Genomic DNA, 17,694 nt, shown 5'->3' with positions numbered 1-17,694 from the left:
CCCAGGGCATAGAAGTTACCTTTCACTGCGCTTCGCAGGAGTAGCAGGAGAACTTGAGTCTGGTAAGTCATATCTTTACTATAATATCCCCCCTACCCTACCTGCATGCCATCACATACTCCCACCCTCACCCTCACTCCCATGACTCCACCATCTCCCACACACCCCACCATCATGACCCACCACTCCCACAACCAAGCCCTGCATGCAACAACAATGCATGGACACCCATCACAGACATGCATGGACACCCATCACCAAAGCATGTCCAATAGAGAGACTCACCCAGGGAACACAATCACCACTCGCACAAGGGCCAAGGCGATAGTGCAAGCACAGTAATAGAGGGAAACACACCCATTGTACAAGATGGTACACACAGATAAAATAACAATGCATTTACACCCCAACAGGGCCCTTACCTAACGTCACCGGACAGGAGGTGCCAGCCATATCCAGTCTCCCCACAGAAGAGACCCACAGTTATGACAGCATCTCTGCATACATGGATCAAGATGACTTGCCTGGAAAATGCGGAACCTCTGGACAGTAGGTTTCCCTGCCACAGTCCCAACCACCCACAGAACCTCCCCCCTCAGGAAACACCAGCACAGCACCCACCAAGCGGGCCCATGCCACTGTCCCCAGGACACATCAATCAGCAGTGTGTCCACAACTACAGGGACCCCAGGCAAACCCTCTAACCCAGGACGATCAGGGACCTGGGGTCAGTGGCAGTGGGCACACGGTTCAGGGGACAGAAGTACAGGACAACAGGGAAACTGGGAGGACTGCTGTGTGACAGGGGGAGGACAGGCCCAGGGAACCGACCCTCCACGAGGCACTATCAAACATCATGGGAGAATACCACCATTCCCAGGAGACCAAGGGCACGGTACTGGCCAAGTTTCAGGAGACCCAGCGGCTGCAGGAGGGACAATACATGGGGATCAGGGAGGATCTCACCAACATCTACACCATCCTGGTCACCAAAGCAGGTGTGCTGGCTGACATAGGCAAGACCATGAGGGAGGCAGCGGCACAACAAAGGGCCCCTGACACTAGCCAAATTGTAGAACAGCTCTCCACCTCCGCCGGCGCTAGTGGACAGGAGCCCCACCACAGGAACAACAGGCCACCAGCACCCCACCCCCTGCAGAAGGAGAACCACCCAGCAAACGGTCCCTGCAAACCAGGCAGAAGACAGAGAACATTGCCAAGACCCCGGCCAGGAAATAGGACTCTCCTGATTGTCACCTTTCTGTCCCACTCCACCATCACCACAGCCCCTTCCACATACCCCTATACTCATTAGCCCCAAAATAAACACCCTTTAATCACAAACCAATCTGGAGTCAGTCTGATCTTTCACAAATGTATTATTTCAACATCATCAACAAGTAGCAATGTAATTGTTTATTTGCTCATACCAATGTATGACAGTTGTTGGGCAGCAGTACATATAGCAGAAGGCATAATGCGGTACCCAGATCTGAAAACTTGAAACCCAAAGTGAACTGTCAATCAATCAATCAATCAATCAAAAAATGTATTAAGCGCACTACTCACCCGTTAGGGTCTCAAGGCGCTATCGGGGGAAGGGTTGCCGTTTACTGCTCAAAAAGCCATGTCTTGAGGTGCTTTCTGAAAGTTAGAAGGACCTGGGTCTTGCGTAAGTTGGTGGGGAGGGAGTTCCAGGTCTTGGAGGTGAGGTGGGAGAAGGATCTGTCGCCGGAGGTGGTACGTTGGATGCGGGGGACTGTGGCGAGGGCGAGGTCAGCAGAGCGGAGAAGTCTAGTAGGTGTGTGGAAGTTTACTCGTTCATTAAGATAGGCTGGTCCAGTGTCCTGAAGGGATTTGTGAGTGTGGATAAAGACTTTGAAGATGATCCTTTTACTGATGGGCAGCCAGTGTAGGGATCTGAGGTAAGCAGAGATGTGTTCGTGGCAGGGGAGGTTGAGGATGGGACGTGCAGCAGCGTTCTGGATTTGCTGGAGTTTTTTCTGAAGCTTGGCTGTGGTACGAGCGTAGAGGGCATTGCCGTGGTTCAGTCTGCTGCTGATGAGGGCATGGGTGACCATTTTTCTTGTTTCCAAGGGAATCCATTTGAAAGTATTCCGTAGCATGCGAAGGGTGTTGAAGCAGGAGGATGATATGGTGTTGATTTGCGGGGCCATGGAGAGAGACGAGTCTAAGATGATGCTGAAGTTGCGTGCATGGGTGGTGGGGGTTGGGGTGGTCCGAGGGCGGTGGGCCACCAGGAGTCGTCCCATGCTGTCTTGTTGGGGCCGAAGATGATGATTTCTGTTTTGCTGGAGTTACGTTTATGGTGGCTTGCTATCATCCATTTGGCGATGTCGAGGAGTCCGATGTGCAGGTTTGCCTTGGCGGAGGAAGGGTTCCTGGTGAGGGAGAGGATGAGCTGGGTGTCGTCTGGGTTAGAGATGATGGTGATTCTGTGGGGGCGGAGGATGTTGGCGAGGGGGGCCATGTATATGTTGAAGAGGGTGGGGCTGAGGGAGGATCCTTGGGGGACCCCGCAGATGATCTTGGTGGCTGGGGACCAGATGTGAGGGAGGCGAACTCTTTGGGTTCTTTCGGCGAGGAAGGAGGTGAGCCAGTCTAGGGCCTTGTGTCGGATTCCTGCCTCAAAAAGGTGTGCGTGGAGGGTTTGGTGACATACAGTGTCGAACACTGCGGAGAGGTTCATTAGGATGAGATCGACGGTCTCGACCTTATCCACTCTGGTTCTGATGTCGTCTGTGCAGGCTAGGAGGGTGGTTTCAGTGCTGTGGTTCATGCAGAATCCAGATAGGTGCTTACCTTTCTCTGTAGCCAATCCTCCTCTGAGGGCTATTTAGGGTCTCTCCTGTGTGTGGGTTTCTCTTCAGATAACGAATGCAAGAGCTCATCAGAGTTCTTCTGCACAGGATCGACCGCTGACTGCTCCAGGACGCCTGGAAAACTGCAACAAAGTAGCAAGAAGACCAGCAACATTGTAGCACCTCATCCTGCCAGCTTTCTCAACTGTTTCCTGGTGGTGCATGCTCTGAGGGCTGTCTGCCTTCACCCTACACTGGAAGCCAAGAAGAAATCTCCCGTGGGTTGACGGAATCTTCCCCCTGCCAACGCAAGCACCAAACTTCTGCATCACCAGTCCTCTGGGTCCCCTCTCATCTTGACGAGCATGGTGCCTGGAACACAGGAGCTGGATCTAAGTGTCCCCGACAGTCCAGTGGCCCTTCTGTCCACATTTGGTGGAGGTAAGTCCTTGCCTCCCCACGCCAGACAGTAATCCTGTGTACTGCGTGAACTGCAGCTGCTAGGGCTTCTGTGCACTTTTGCAAGACTTCCTTCATGGACAGCCTAGCCCAGGTCCCCAGCACTCCGTCCTGCATTGCCCAACTCGCTGAGTTGGACTCCGACTTCGTGGGACCCTCTTTTGTTGTGCTGAGTTGACCATCGTGCTCAGATCTTCTGAATGCCGGTTCAGGTGCTTCTGCAGGTGCTGCCTCCTTTTGCATGGGCTCTCTGTGTTGCTGAGCGCCCCCTCTGTCTCCTCCTCCAAGGGGCGACCGCCTGGTCCTTCCTGGGCCCTGGCCGCACCCAAAATCCTCCACCATGACTCTTGCAGCTAGCAAGGCTTGTTTGTGGTCTTTCTGCATGGAAACAACTCTGCATCCTCCAGCACACCGTGGGACATCTTCTGACCAAAGGAGAAGTTCCTGGCAACCTTCCGTTGTTGCAGAATCTTTGGCTTCTTCCACCTGGAGGCAGCCTTTTTGCACCCTCATCCAGGGTTTAGTGGGCTCCTGCTCCCCCCTGGATACTTGCGTGAGTCTTGGACTTGGTCCCCTTCCTTTGCAGGTCCTCAGGTCCAGGAATCCATCTTCAGTGCTTTGCAGTCAGTTGTTGTCTTTGCAGAATCCCCTATCTCGACTTTACTGTCTTTCTGAGGTAGTAGGGTAACTTTACCCCTACTTTTCAGGGTCTTGGGGTAGGGTATCTTGGACACCCTTAGTGTTTTCTTATACTCCCAACGACCCTCTACACACTACACTAGGCCTGGGGTCCATTTGTGGTTCACATTCCACTTTTGGAGTAAATGGTTTGTGTTGCTCCCAGGCCTATTGTCTCCTATTGCATTCTATTGTGTTCTACAGTGTTTGCACTACTTTTCTTATTGTTTACTTACCTGATTTTGGTTTGTGTATATATTTTGTGTATATTACTTACCTCCTAAGGGAGTATATCGTCTGAGATACTTTTGGCTTATTTTCACTAAAATAAAGTACCTTTATTTGTAGTAACTGTGAGTATTGTATTTCTTATGATATAGTGCTAAGTGAAATAAGTGGTATGGTAGGAGCTTTGCATGTCTCCTAGTTCAGCCTAAGCTGCTCTGCTATAGCTACCTCTATCAGCCTAAGCTGCTAGAACACCTCTAATCTACTAAAAATGGATAACTGGACCTGACACAAGGTGTAAGTACCACAGGGTACCCACAATAAGTCAGGCCAGCCTCCTACAGCTCATCAAAAACCCCAAAGCTAACCCAGAGGACCTCACAAACTACTGTCCCATCTCCCTTCTCCCTTTCCCCGCCAAGGTCGCTGAGAAGATAGTGAACGCCCAACTGGCTTGCTTTTTAGAGGAAAATAACAGGTTCTCTGATGTCACCTGCTGGCACTGGCCACTCAGAGGTGACCATTGTGCCATCACACCTCTGCATCTAAGATGGCAGAGGTCTGGGACACACTGGAGGAGCTCTGGGCACCTCCCATGGGAGGTGCTGGTCAGGGGAGTCATCACTCCATTTTTTTGGGTCCAGTTTCATGCTAGAGCAGAGCTGGGGGATCCCTGAACCGGTGTAGACTGGCTTATGCAAGGAGGGCACCATCTGTGCCCTTCAAAGCATTTCCAGAGGCCAGGAGAGGCTACTCCTCTCAGGCCCTTAACACCTATTTCCAAAGGGAGAGGGTGTAACCCCCTCTCTCAGAGAAAATCCTTTGTTCTGCCTTCCTGGGACTGGGCTGCCTAGGCCCCAGGAGGGCAGAAACCTGTCTGAGGGTTGGCAACAGCGGTAGCTGCAGAGAAAACCCCGGAAAGTTAGTTTGGAAGTACCCGGGCTCTATGCTGGAGCCCCGGGGATGCATGGAATTGTCCCCCCAATACCAGATGGTATTGGGGTAACAATTCCATGATCCTAGACATGTTACATGGCCATGTTCGGAGTTATCATTGTGACGCTATATATAGGTATTGACCTATATGTAGTGCACGCTTGTAATGGTGTCCCCCCACTCACAAAGTCTGGGGAAATTGCCCTGAACAATGTGGGGGCACCTTGGCTAGTGCCAGGGTGCCCTCTCACTAAGTAACTTTGCACCTAACCTTCACTAAGTGAAGGTCAGACATATAGGTGACTTATAAGTTACTTAAGTGCAGTGTAAAATGGCTGTGAAATAACGTGGAGGTTATTTCACTCAGGCTGCAGTGGTAGTCATGTGAAAGAATTGTCTGAGCTCCCTATGTGTGGCAAAAGAAATGCTGCAGCCCATAGGGATTTCCTGGAACCCCAATACCCTGGGTACCTAGGTACCACATACTAGGGAAATATAAGGGTGTTCCAGTGTGCCAATCAGAATTGGTCAAATTAGTCACTAGCCTGAAGTGACCATTTTAAAAGCAGAGACAGCATAAACACTGAGGTTCTGGTTAGCAGAGCCTCAGTGATACAGTTAGGCACCACACAGGGAACACATACAGGGCACACTTTTTGAGCACTGGGGTCCTGGCTAGCAGGATCCCAGTGGCACAGGCAAAAACAAACATACATACAAGTAAAAATGGGGGTAACATGCCAGGCAAGATGGTACTTTCCTACATGAGCGCATTGACTTCGGCGTGCTCCAAGATGTCTGGGAAGGTTGCGGTGTCGAAGGAGCTGTTGATTACGGCGCAGAGCTGGGGAGCGATGATTTGGCTGCCCTTGTTGAAAATGTGGTGGGGGCAGGGGTCTGTGGGGGAGCCTGAGTGGATGGAGTTCATGTTTTTTTTGGTTTCTTCGTCATTGGTTGGGGTCCAGGTGTGTATTTGGTTGGTGTGGGGGGGGCGTTGTGCTGTCGGTCGTGTCAGTGGTGGTGACGGTGGGTGCTGATGCTGTGAAACTGTTGTGTATGTCTACGATTTTGAGGTGAAAGTAGTTGGAGAGGGAGTTGCAAAGTTTTTGGGTGTGAAGGGGCTCTATGGTGCTAGATTTGGGTTTTGTGAGCTCTTTGACGATGGCAAGGAGTTCCTTGCTGGTGTGTGAGTTATTGTCTATGCGTTCTTTGTAGAAGGACCATTTGGTGGTCCGGATGAGTTGGTGGTGTTTGCGTATGGTTGTTTTGAGGGTGGAGAAATTGCTCATTGAGGGTTCTTGGCGCCATCCTTTCTCAATTTTGTGGCATTCACGTTTGGAGGCTTGGAGTTCTGTGGTGAACCAGGGGGCGGTCTTGATGGTGCGGGTGTTGTTGTTTCTTTTCAGTGGGGCGAGGGAGTCTGCACAAGTTGTTAACCATTGTGTGAGGTTGTGGGCGGCAGTGTTGGGGTCATTGATGATGGGGTGGTGATTGTGTGAGCTTGGTGATCAGGTGTTCTTTGGAGATCTTGTCCCACTTTCAGTAGGGTGCAGCATGTTGTCGGTGGTGGGTGGGGGGTTTCATGAAGGAGAAATGGAAGCAGTGGTGGTCAGTCCAGTGGAGTTCGGTGGTGTGGGTAAAGGTGACATGGCTGCTGGAGGTGAAGATTGCGTCAAGTGTGCGTCCTGCTGAGTGAGTGGCTGAGGTGACCAGTTGCTTGAGTCCGAGGTTTGTGAGGTTGTCCAACAAGGCTTTGGAATTGCAGTTGTGGGTGCTCTCCAGGTGAAAGTTGAGGTCAGCAAGGAGTGTGTAGTCTGTGTAGGTGAGGGCGTGGGAGCTGATAGTATCTGCGATGGCATTGCAAAATGGGGGCGGGGTCCTGGTGGTCTGTAAATGAGGGTTCCTCTAAGGGTGGTGTTGGCGTTGATGTGCATTAAAAAGTGTAGGTGTTCTGCGCTGTCTAGGGTATCGTTGGTGTTCGTGGAGATTTTTATGGTAGTTTTGTGTATGATGGTGATACCTCCTTCTGGCTTCCTTATGCGGTCTCTATGGGAGATTTTGTAGCCTTCTGGGATGGCTATGTCAGGTTTTGATGAGGGGTTCATCCATGTTTCCGTGAGGAAGGCGATGTCAGGGGAGTATGTTGTGATCAGGTCCCAGAGCTCGATGGCGTGCTTGTGAACGGAGCGGGTGATAAGGAGTATGCAGTTAAGGTGGTTGCGGGGGTTGTTGTTGTTGTGGTGTGTGTTGGTGTTGTTGTGGTGCGTCTTGGTGTTGGAGTTTGTGTGAGTGCAGGAAAAACAGCATGAGTGGCATGTGAATGATCCATGTGTGTGCTTGAGGTTGCCTCGGCGCAGGCAGGGTGCTGTCCTGGGTTGAGGGCGTGTAGTTTAGTGGAGGAGTAGTGCTGCCTCGGGGGGTTGGGGCAGTGAGGGCCAGGGGGACCGGCGCTAGGCGCGGTCCAGGCGTGGACCAGGCACGGACGGGCGCAGATGGGCTTGCCTCTGGTGCGCCTCAGGCACGCCAGCGGCGCGGGCGCACAGCGGCCGCCATTAAGAAGGGGAGGTGCGAGGGAGGAGCAGCTGGGAGGTGGGAGCAAAGGACCAATGGGGGCACGAGGGGGGCGGGGCCACAGGGGACGCAGCGTCACGGATCAGGAGACCGGTAAGAGCCGGCTGGGAAACGGGCAGTGCAAACAACAAGGGCAAAACAAAGAGGAATTCAAAAAGTGCACAGAGGCAACGAAAAACAGTGCAGAAAACATGAAACAAAATATGTCCATAGACAGAGGTTAAGACGCAGACTTATACAATGTCCTACAGTATTCTGAAATGTGAGAATCAGTTACAGTCTCTTACCTGTGTGTCACTGGAAGTACTGTATGATGATGTTCGTTCGGTTGTCAATATCTTCTTCCACTGCCTCCTCTTCCTCACTATCCACAGGCTCCACCTCTTCCACAACACCATCACCAGGCTCATCCTCCTGCTGAAAAGGCACCTGGTGTTGCAATGCCAGGTTATCCAACATGCAGCATGCCACGATTATTTGGCACAGCTTCTTCGGTGAGTAGTATAGGGAGCCACCTGTTAGATGGAGGCACCGGAATCTGGCCTTCAGGAGGCCGAACGTCCTCTCAATAATACGCCTAGCTCGCCCATGTGCCTCGTTGTAGCGTTCCTCTGCCCTTGTCCTGGCATTCCTCACTGGGGTCAGTAGCCATGAGAGGTTGGGGTAACCAGAGTCACCTGCAAATGTTGAGAGATAACTGTTAGACACACACTAACCCTTAGGGACTACCCCATACCCAGACACCTACTCATACTGTGTGGGGACCTTGGGCCCACCTATTAGCCACACACAGTGCCTCTGGAGTTGGCCCATCACATAAGGGATATTGATATTCCTCAAAATGTAGGCATCATGCACAGAGCCAGGATACTTGGCATTCACATGGGAGATGTACTGGTCCGCCAAACACACCATCTACACATTCATCAAATGGTAGCTTTTTCTATTTCTGTACACATGTTCATTTCTGCAGGGGGGACAAATGCCACATGTGTACCATCAATGGCACCAATGATGTTGGGCATATGTCCCAGGGCATGCCTGATGCCATGATGCCATGGCCAATGTAGTTTGAAAGGAGCCACTTGCCAGGAAATGGAGCACTGACATGACCTGCACTAGAGGGGGATTCCTGTGGGATGGCAGACAGCTGACATCAGGTCTGGCTCCAATTGGGTAAGCAGCTATTGGATTGTGGCACGATCAAGTCTGTAGGTGATAATGATGTGTCTGTCTTCCATTGTCGACAGGTCCACCAGGGGTCTGTACACCGGAGGATGACACCATCTCATCATCTGCCCCAGTGGGTGTGGCCTATGTAGGAGAATGGTGAGCAGAGGGTCATGTACCTCATAGGTTGCACAAGTGTGTTTACAGTAATGTGAGTAAATCCGTGTGTGGCGTAGTTAGTCCGTATATCTGCCAAATTGTGCTGTGACGCAGTTAGGTGCCATGCCATGTGCCCCCCTGAAAAGGCAGCTGCCTGAATTGTGAGGATGGACAAGGGGAAATGAGGTAACTGCGCTGGCATTACAGCGTTGCGGTAGACGGTCGAAGACCGCCGCGCAATTCAGCATTGGTCATCATTGGGCCCTATGGGCTCCAGGAGCCAATGGCGATGTATGCCGGTGGTGACGGTACACACCACCAGGGACGTGACAGCCATTTTCTATCTGTTCACTCACTTGATACCTGACCTTCAACAGGAGAGGACCTACACTGCAAGTGTTGCTGTGACCTCAGTCTGGAAGCGACAATGGCTACAGTGTCTGCCTTCACCGTGGAGGAGTTGGACAAACTGGTGGATGGGGTCCTCCCCAGTACATGCTACTCTACGGTCCTCCAGACAAACAGGTAAGTACACTGTGAGCATGATGCGTGGGCAATGCCTGTTTGGAGTTGTGTGGATGGAAGATACATGTCGGGGGCTGAGGGCTGCATGTGAGGATGGTGAGTGTATGTGCGTCAGGGTATGGGAGGGAACTGGTGGGCAATGAGTATGACGGTCCGGATGGGTGAGTAATGTCCTTTCCTCCTGTAACTTTCCTCTAAGTCACCGCCCACCAGAAGAAGGGTATTTGGCGTGCCATTGCCAAGAAAGTGCGGACCCTGGGGGTCTATCATAGAAGGAACACCCACTGCCACAGGAGATGGGAGGACCTGCACCACTGGAGCAAGAAGATGGCGGAGGCCTAGCTGGGGATGGCCTCCCAACGTGGAAGGGGTGCCCGTTGCACCATGACCCCCCTGATGTTCCGGATCCTGGCGGTGGCATATCCGGAGTTGGATGGGCCCTTGAGGCCATCACAGCAGCCACAAGGGGGTGAGTACAGTGTCATAAAACTGACTCGCTTTACGAAGTGTCTGGGTGGGTGATGCGGGCTGTGGGTTCCCCTAGGCCAGGGTGAGCATGGCAGGGTAGGTCTCTTGTTGGGCAGGCTCTGAGGCACTCCAACACCAATATCTTTAGTGGGCATATACAACTGGGCAGGCTCCTGTGGGTTCCAGGTGTGCAGCAAATGGTGTTAGGCATTGTACCCCATGGCCTGGTGAATTTCCTACTAACTGCTAGTGCATGGCCTAGTGCATAGGGCTGCTCCCTGTATGTTGTGTCCACCAACTGTAGTGATGTTGCTGGCATTGACCATGTTTGTTCTCTGTCTTTCCCCTCTTCTTGTTTTGTCACCCTGTCCTTGTGTGCATTAGCATCATCTGGCAGAGGAGCAGAGGCACAGGTGACGAAGGGAGCTGCATCCCACATGGCCCTGGAGGGTGAATCCACGGAGGGTGTAGGCACCAGTGGGACAGAGGGTGAGAGGAGCTCGATGACGGGGACAGGAGAGAATACCAGCTACAGCGATGGAAGCTCCCTGACGGTGGCGGACACCTCTGTGCCCACCCCAACAACAGTTACAGCTGCCACCCCCCCTACCAGCACCGCCCTCCCAGAAGCCCCTCAGAGTGTTTCCCGTGCCCGCTCACCCAGGAGGGTGGGCATCTCCTTCACCCCAGGCACCTCAGGCCCTGCCCCAGTCAGCCCTCCTTCCCTCAGTGAGGAGGCTATTGACCTCCTGAGATCCCTCACTGTTGGGCAGTCAACCATTTGGAATGCCATCCAGGGTATCGAGAGGCATTTGCAGCAACCAAATGCATATCTGGAGGGCATTCATTCTGGCATTGCGGCCCAACAGAGAGCATTTCAGGCTCTGGCCTCAGCACTGATGGCAGCCATTGTCCCTGTGTCCAGCTTCCCCCTTCCAACTTCCACTACCCAGACCCAATCCCCTCTACCTCAGCCAATCCCAAGCACACCATCAGACCAGCATGCACACACAACACACAAAAGTGGCTCAGGAAAACATAAGCACCACACATCCCACAGGCCCTCACACAAGATCCATACCCATGCACACATACCAACATCCACTTTCTCCACTGTGTCCCCCTCCTCCACCTCCTTCCCAGTCTCATCTCCACTCACACCTGCATGCACGACATCATCAACCACTGCCTCCATCACCAGAATGCCCATCACTACACACCGCTCATGTGCAATCACCACCCCCACTACTATTCACACGTCCCTTGTGTCCTCTCCCAGTGTGTCTGTGAGCCCTCCTCCCAAAGTACACAAACGCAGACACACACCCACTCAGCAGCCATCCACCTCACAACAGCCTCCAGCCCATGTACCTTTGTCCTGCCATTTGATAAGTTTTGTTTTGACCAATGACTTTGTGTTTCACCACTGCGCATATTAGTTGCTCAATGTTCACCAGTAGCACATGGTATGTTTTGTTCAGTTGAGCCGCCTATTGGCTTTGACATGGCATTAGCCATTACTTTCTGTATTCAGTTTAGCCGCCTATGGGCTTTGACATTGCATTAGTCATTACATTCTGTATTCTGCCTATTGGCTTTGACATGCTGTATCCAGTCTAGCCGCCTATTGGCTTTGACATTGCATTCCTATTGGCTTTGACATGATGTATTCAGTTTAGCTGCCTATTGACTTTGACATGCTATTAGATATTCTGCCTATTGGCTTTGACATGATATTATATATTGCATTTTGTATTCAGCTTAGATGCCTATTGGCTTTGACATGACACTAGACATTGCATTTGATATTTAGGTTAGCTGCCTATTGCCTTTAACATGACATTGCATTTGATATTTAGGTTAGCTGCCCATTGCCTTTAACGTGGAGTTAGACATTGCAGTTGAGAATCCAAGCTGTATTTTTCCAAGCTGTGTTTTTGCACCAGATGAACCAAGATGTTTTGCTCTCACAGTAGACTAGACCTGATAAGAGAGGGTACATGGGTGTTGTTTTCCTTCGCTTGAGCTTGGGAACAGGAGTAGTCTTGGAGACCTGGCCAGTCTCCAAAAGGCTTGCTCAGTTTCCCAGGTCTGGGAGGAGGGGGCACACCTTTGTAACGAATGTAACAGGCTGCAGAGAGTGAGATTCGAATCTGCCGGACCTCGTGCTGGAGCTTGGCGCCAGCTGCCAGCATCCCGTGTGGGTAGATGAAACTCTTTCTCGCGGCTGACAGGGGTCATCAGCTTGCAGACCTTAGAAAAATGTAGCTGTAAATAGTTCCTACACGGTGAAGTATTTGTTTTGCTTTGCATTCAATATCTTATAAATATAACCTGCTGTGTATATTGCAAACTGATATATTTTGTTTGATTAACGCGGACTTGAAAGCTACTAATTCGTCATTCATATAACAACAATAAAAGTCTTCTTTGACCTCAGAAGTGCATTTCTGTTGTGTTATGTTAGTGCTTAGAAACTAAATAAGAGGAAAGCACTACAACCTTCACCCAATCTCAGCAGACGTACACCTCCTAAAACCACTACCTCTTCCTCCACTCCCACACCTCCTCCATCTTCCCATCCCAGTGTGTCTAAAAAACTTTTTCTAGCTAACTTTAACCTCTTCCCTACACCCCCCGTCCTTCCCCTAGGGCCAGGATGTCTAGATCCCAGCCCAGCACCTCAGCCACCAAATCTGTATCTGCTGTAGTCCCTGCTAGTTCAGTAAGATCTAAGGGGGCACCCATCAGAGCTGCCAATGTGTCACCGACAGAAAAGAAGGACAACCCTATTCCACCACCTGCAAAGGTCAAAAAGGGGCCGGCTTCCAGCAGGTGACAGACACACCACCTCGCCCAAACACCGAGTGGACAGTGCCACGTCCCTGCAGTGACTGTCAAGATGGGGAAGGGCCACAAACCAAAGGGCACATCACCTCAGGGCACGTTGCCTCCTGGTGAGGGGCTGGTGACCACCATATAATCAGGGATGGCAACAACATGTACCACAGTCACCACCGCCGCTCCGAAAGCCACCTGCACCGCCACCTGAACCGCCACATGCACCTCAACCTGCACCACTGCTGCCACAACGTCAGTCTGCAGCATCCTCCCCAAGGATCAGCCTTCCGAGGCTGCCGGAGACGGTATGGTGTCTCCATCCACCACAACAGGCAATGGCAGCATCTCCGCCGCAGACACCGCCACCTGCCCCACCATCAGGATCGCCATGAGCACAGCTGATGCTACTCTGTCGGACGTCAGCCCCATCCCCAGTGTGCAGCCGTCAGAACCTGCAGGTGATGTCCTGGTCACGACACTTGAGACATCACCTCCAGCACTGACACGAACCAGTAATTTGCAGCCTAAGTCACAGCAGGATGGCTTGTGGCTCTGCCTCCATGGAGTATCATGCTACCTGTTCCAGGTACATCGCGTGGCTAAGACACCCAGGTGAGAGGATGTCAACTGACACACCCCAGGTGCAGCATCACTGGGCACAAAGCCCCCTCCAGAACCAGTGGAGAAATGCATCCACTCAGCCCCTCCTTGCCAGGATGAAGCACTCTGGTCACAAAGCCCCCTCCAGAACCGGTGGAGAAATGCATCCACTCACCCAGTCCTTTGCAGGATGAAGCACTCCGGGCACACATTCCCCTCCAGAACCAGTGGAGAAATGCATCCACTCACCCAGTCCTTGGCAGGATGAAGCACTCTGGCCACAAAGCCCCCTCCAGAACCAGTGGAGAAATGCATCCACTCAGCCCCTCCTTGCCAGGATGAAGCACTCTGGGCACAAAGCCCCCTCCAGAACCAGTGGAGAAATGCATCCACTCACGAGTCCTTGGCAGGATGAAGCACTCTGGGCACAAAGCCCCCTCCAGAACCAGTGGAGAAATGCATCTACTCAGCCCCTCCTTGCCAGGATGAAGCACTCTGGGCACAAAGCCCCCTCCAAAACCAGAGGAGAAATGCATCCACTCACCCAGTCCTTTGCAGGATGAAGCACTCTGGGCACAAAGCCACCTCCAGAGCATGTGGGCAAATCACCCACTCGAAAGACTGTGGCTTTGCACTTCCCAGGACCAAGCAGTGGCCAGTGAGCTCACTTGAAAGACTTGAGAGACTGTGGCTTTGCATTCCCCAGGACAAAGCAGTGGGCAGTGAACCCACTTGAAAGTCTTGAAAGACTGTGGCTTTGCACTCCCCAGGAACAAGCAGTGGGCAGTGAACCCACTTGAAAGACTTGAGAGACTGTGGCTTTGCACTCCCCAGGACCAAGCAGTAGGCAGTAAGCTCACTTGAAAGACTTGAGAGACTGTGGCTTTGCATTCCCCAGGACCAAGCAGTGGGCAGTGAACCCACTTGAAAGTCTTGAAAGACTGTGGCTTTGCACTCCCCAGGAACAAGCAGTGGGCAGTGAACCCACTTGAAAGACTTGAGAGACTGTGGCTTTGCACTCTCCAGGACCAAGCAGTGGCAGTGAACCCACTTGAGAGACTTGAGAGACTGTGGCTTTGCACCCCCCCAGGACCAGGCATTGGGCATGGAGCCCTCTCGAGGAGCAGTGGTGTCGTACCATCATCCGGCTGAGGTGCTCCCCCTCCCCTTTCCCCTGAGGTGCCTGTGTTTTTTGACCTAATGCCCCTGCAGTGTTCTCTCTGTTTTGAGGCAGGTGCCATGTGTGGGCTTCGCCCATGCTTTTTGGGACCACTGGTCCACGGACATTTCATGGGACAGTGTACGGACTTGTGTACTTGCTGTAACTATTTGTGTATACTGATTATTTGCTGTTCTCTTGATCTATCTGATTGTGCCAATATTACACTAGTTAAACTCATTTTGTTTTGTCCTTGCATTCTTCCAGGGGGTGACCGGGTGTATCTGTGAAGTAATTGGATATGTGTGTGTGTATGTTGTTGTGGGTGAGGGGTGGGAGTGTTGTGTGCTGCATGTGTGTGTCACTCTCTTTTCCCTCCTCCCCTCCCCTGCGTGCTAGGTGCAGTACTCACCGTCGTTGTCGCTGACGCCTTCTTTCCACTTTGTGTTATATTAATAGATACAGCAACATGTGTAGGATCTTCAATTCGGGTTCCATGGCATCCTGGTTCTTCGCGGAATGTCGAGAGGTGAGTGGTTCCCCTTCGTTGTTCAGTTTCTGCCGTGCTTTTGATGGCGTTGGTATCACCCCAGAAAAGCTGGCGGCTTGGTGCCTTGTAATAGTGTGGGCGGTACATAGTCTTCCGCCTGTCTGTTGGCGGTTACCGCTGCGGTGTTGGTTGCTACCGCTGTGGCAGTTGGATTGTTAAAGTGGCTGTGTGTGTTGGTAGTTTCCGCCATGGTTGTGATCCCATTTTTTTCACCGCCGGCCTGTTGGCGGTATTACCGCCACTTTAACACCGACCCCCAGGGTTGTAATGAGGGCCTATGTTTTTTCATTCAACTTTCAATCTTGATGCCTGTGATGAATAATCCTTTGATTAATCCTACAGTTGGAGTTCACCTAGATGGGAGTAGAATCTTGCTTGTACTGTCTTCCCTGTTAGTTGCTAGCCTGCTAATACTATCACCACCATAAGATGGCATCTTGGGAAACCCTATAGTAAGAAGACAGAGAGAGGCAGCAACCCTCACATCATCTATTCAGGTAAGAGAACTATGGAGTGAAGTAAACTAGTTTAGTTAGTAGCTAACTTCTACTGAAGATTTTGTTTGAGTGTATCTAGGTTGTTTTAGGCAATATAGGCAATGGCAAACCCCCAGTGGTCAAGAGAGGGTAGTAGTATAAGGGTATAACTAACTGGCATACATGTTTTTAAGCAGATAAAAAAACAGGCTACACTAAAAGACAGCAGTGCAAAGTAAAACACCAAAATAAAGATTTGAGGTATAAATAAAGTAAAATGAAGAATTCCCCTTTTATGTTTTTAACAATTATAAAACCCACCCTTTACCCCCACAGCAGGCCCAAGCCACTCCGAAAATTGATCACCCCATCCCCAACCAATGTCTAAAGAAAACTTGTGTCCAAACTAGTCCAAACCTCGGTCTCGACTCCCTTTTCCATCCTCTCCACCCACAAAAATGTCCCTGCCACCAAAACAAACATTTTAAAAAGGGCTAAATGAGGGTGTTCTCCAGACGGGTCCAGAGATCATCCAGTATTCCCTCAATGTGTGTTACCCTGAGGTCCAGGACCTCCAGATGCTACAGGATGTGGTGCTGGAATATGTAGTCTGAGTGGGAGGGGGCAGAGGTGGTCCAATGTGGATGGGTGGTAGTGGCGCTGCTGATCTAGTTGCTTCTGGAAGGCTAAATGCACTTGGGCTGATTGGAGGAATTAGGTCCTGCAGCCAAGGCAGCTACCTCGTCCTCCTCCCCCTGCAGAGCAACCAGCCACTGGTACTTCAAATGGACAGCCTCCAACCTCTGCCACCACAGCTGGGCTTCTATCTCCTGGTGTGTAAGTGGTTCATCAGGAGTAGGTATATTAAGAAAGGAAAAATAGACAAATTGTAAACAGTGCTTTGCGCAAAGACTTGTTTAGAATTAGAGTGTCACATTAGCATCACATTCCTGGAAGTTGATGTGACTGATTACGAGTCACAGGGCCATTCTTTTACCAGCACATGCCTCGCTGTAGTTGACGAATGTCGAAAGAGTAAAAATTCAAACAGGCATGAATCCATTATGGAAGCCATGCAATATATGAATCACTTGCCCAGAAAAATGTGGCATATGCCAAAAAGGGATTTCATTTTTTTTTTGATAGGCTGGGACAGAACTTAGAAAAGAATGAAGGACTGAAGTACTAGGAGATGACTGAGTGGGCACTGGGAGGGAAAGGAAACACGTCTTGTTTTCAGTTTGCAATGCATTGAAAACATTCCAAATGCTGAACTTACTGAAGCAGATGCACATTGGACAGACAACACTATTGTTCTACCAAATTGAACCATGTTGCAGTTAGGTCATAGAATGGGTGACTAAATGCCATGGGCAAGGAGGTGATGAATGATGATGGGTTGGAGGGTACATATCTCACAAATACAGTGAGTTAAAGCAGTAGACAGAACATTAAAATATCCCCTACTTTGAACTAAAGCAATGATACCCAAGCAAAGCAAGTGAAGTAGATGAGCATGTCCCTCTCCAGAAGATCTCCCTTATTTCTTCATCCAAGCAATTATCCATTCACCCATTCATTGTTCTATTCAACCTTTGATACCTACCACTTAAGCTTTAAATTCTCTCATCTAGTCCTTCACCATTCTACTCTATCCATAAGTATATCCAATCATCCATCCATTAAATAACCTATCCACCCCTTCAACGATCCTTTCATAAATCCATCCATTTACTCACACATTGTTACCCATTCACAATAACTTAACTCACCTGAGCATCTTTTTACCAATCTAGCCTTCAGCCACTGAGGCATCCTTTCACCCATACACCCTTTCATCCATTCTTTCACCCACCATTGCATCTTCTATCACCCACCTAACCATCCTTTACCCCACCCACACAACGTTTCACTCATATACCATTTCACCCATCTTTTCTTTTAACCATACTTATTTATTTCCCTTTACCATGAACTCATCATTTATGGCATTCATTATGAGCTTTTGTCTGCTGAGTTCCAGTAGAAGAGGCCATTAGGAAGTCAACCCCC

Source organism: Pleurodeles waltl, chromosome 1_2 (genome assembly GCF_031143425.1).
Source record: "Pleurodeles waltl isolate 20211129_DDA chromosome 1_2, aPleWal1.hap1.20221129, whole genome shotgun sequence".
Taxonomy (NCBI): Eukaryota; Metazoa; Chordata; class Amphibia; order Caudata; family Salamandridae; genus Pleurodeles; species Pleurodeles waltl.
This window is presented reverse-complemented; position numbering follows the sequence as displayed.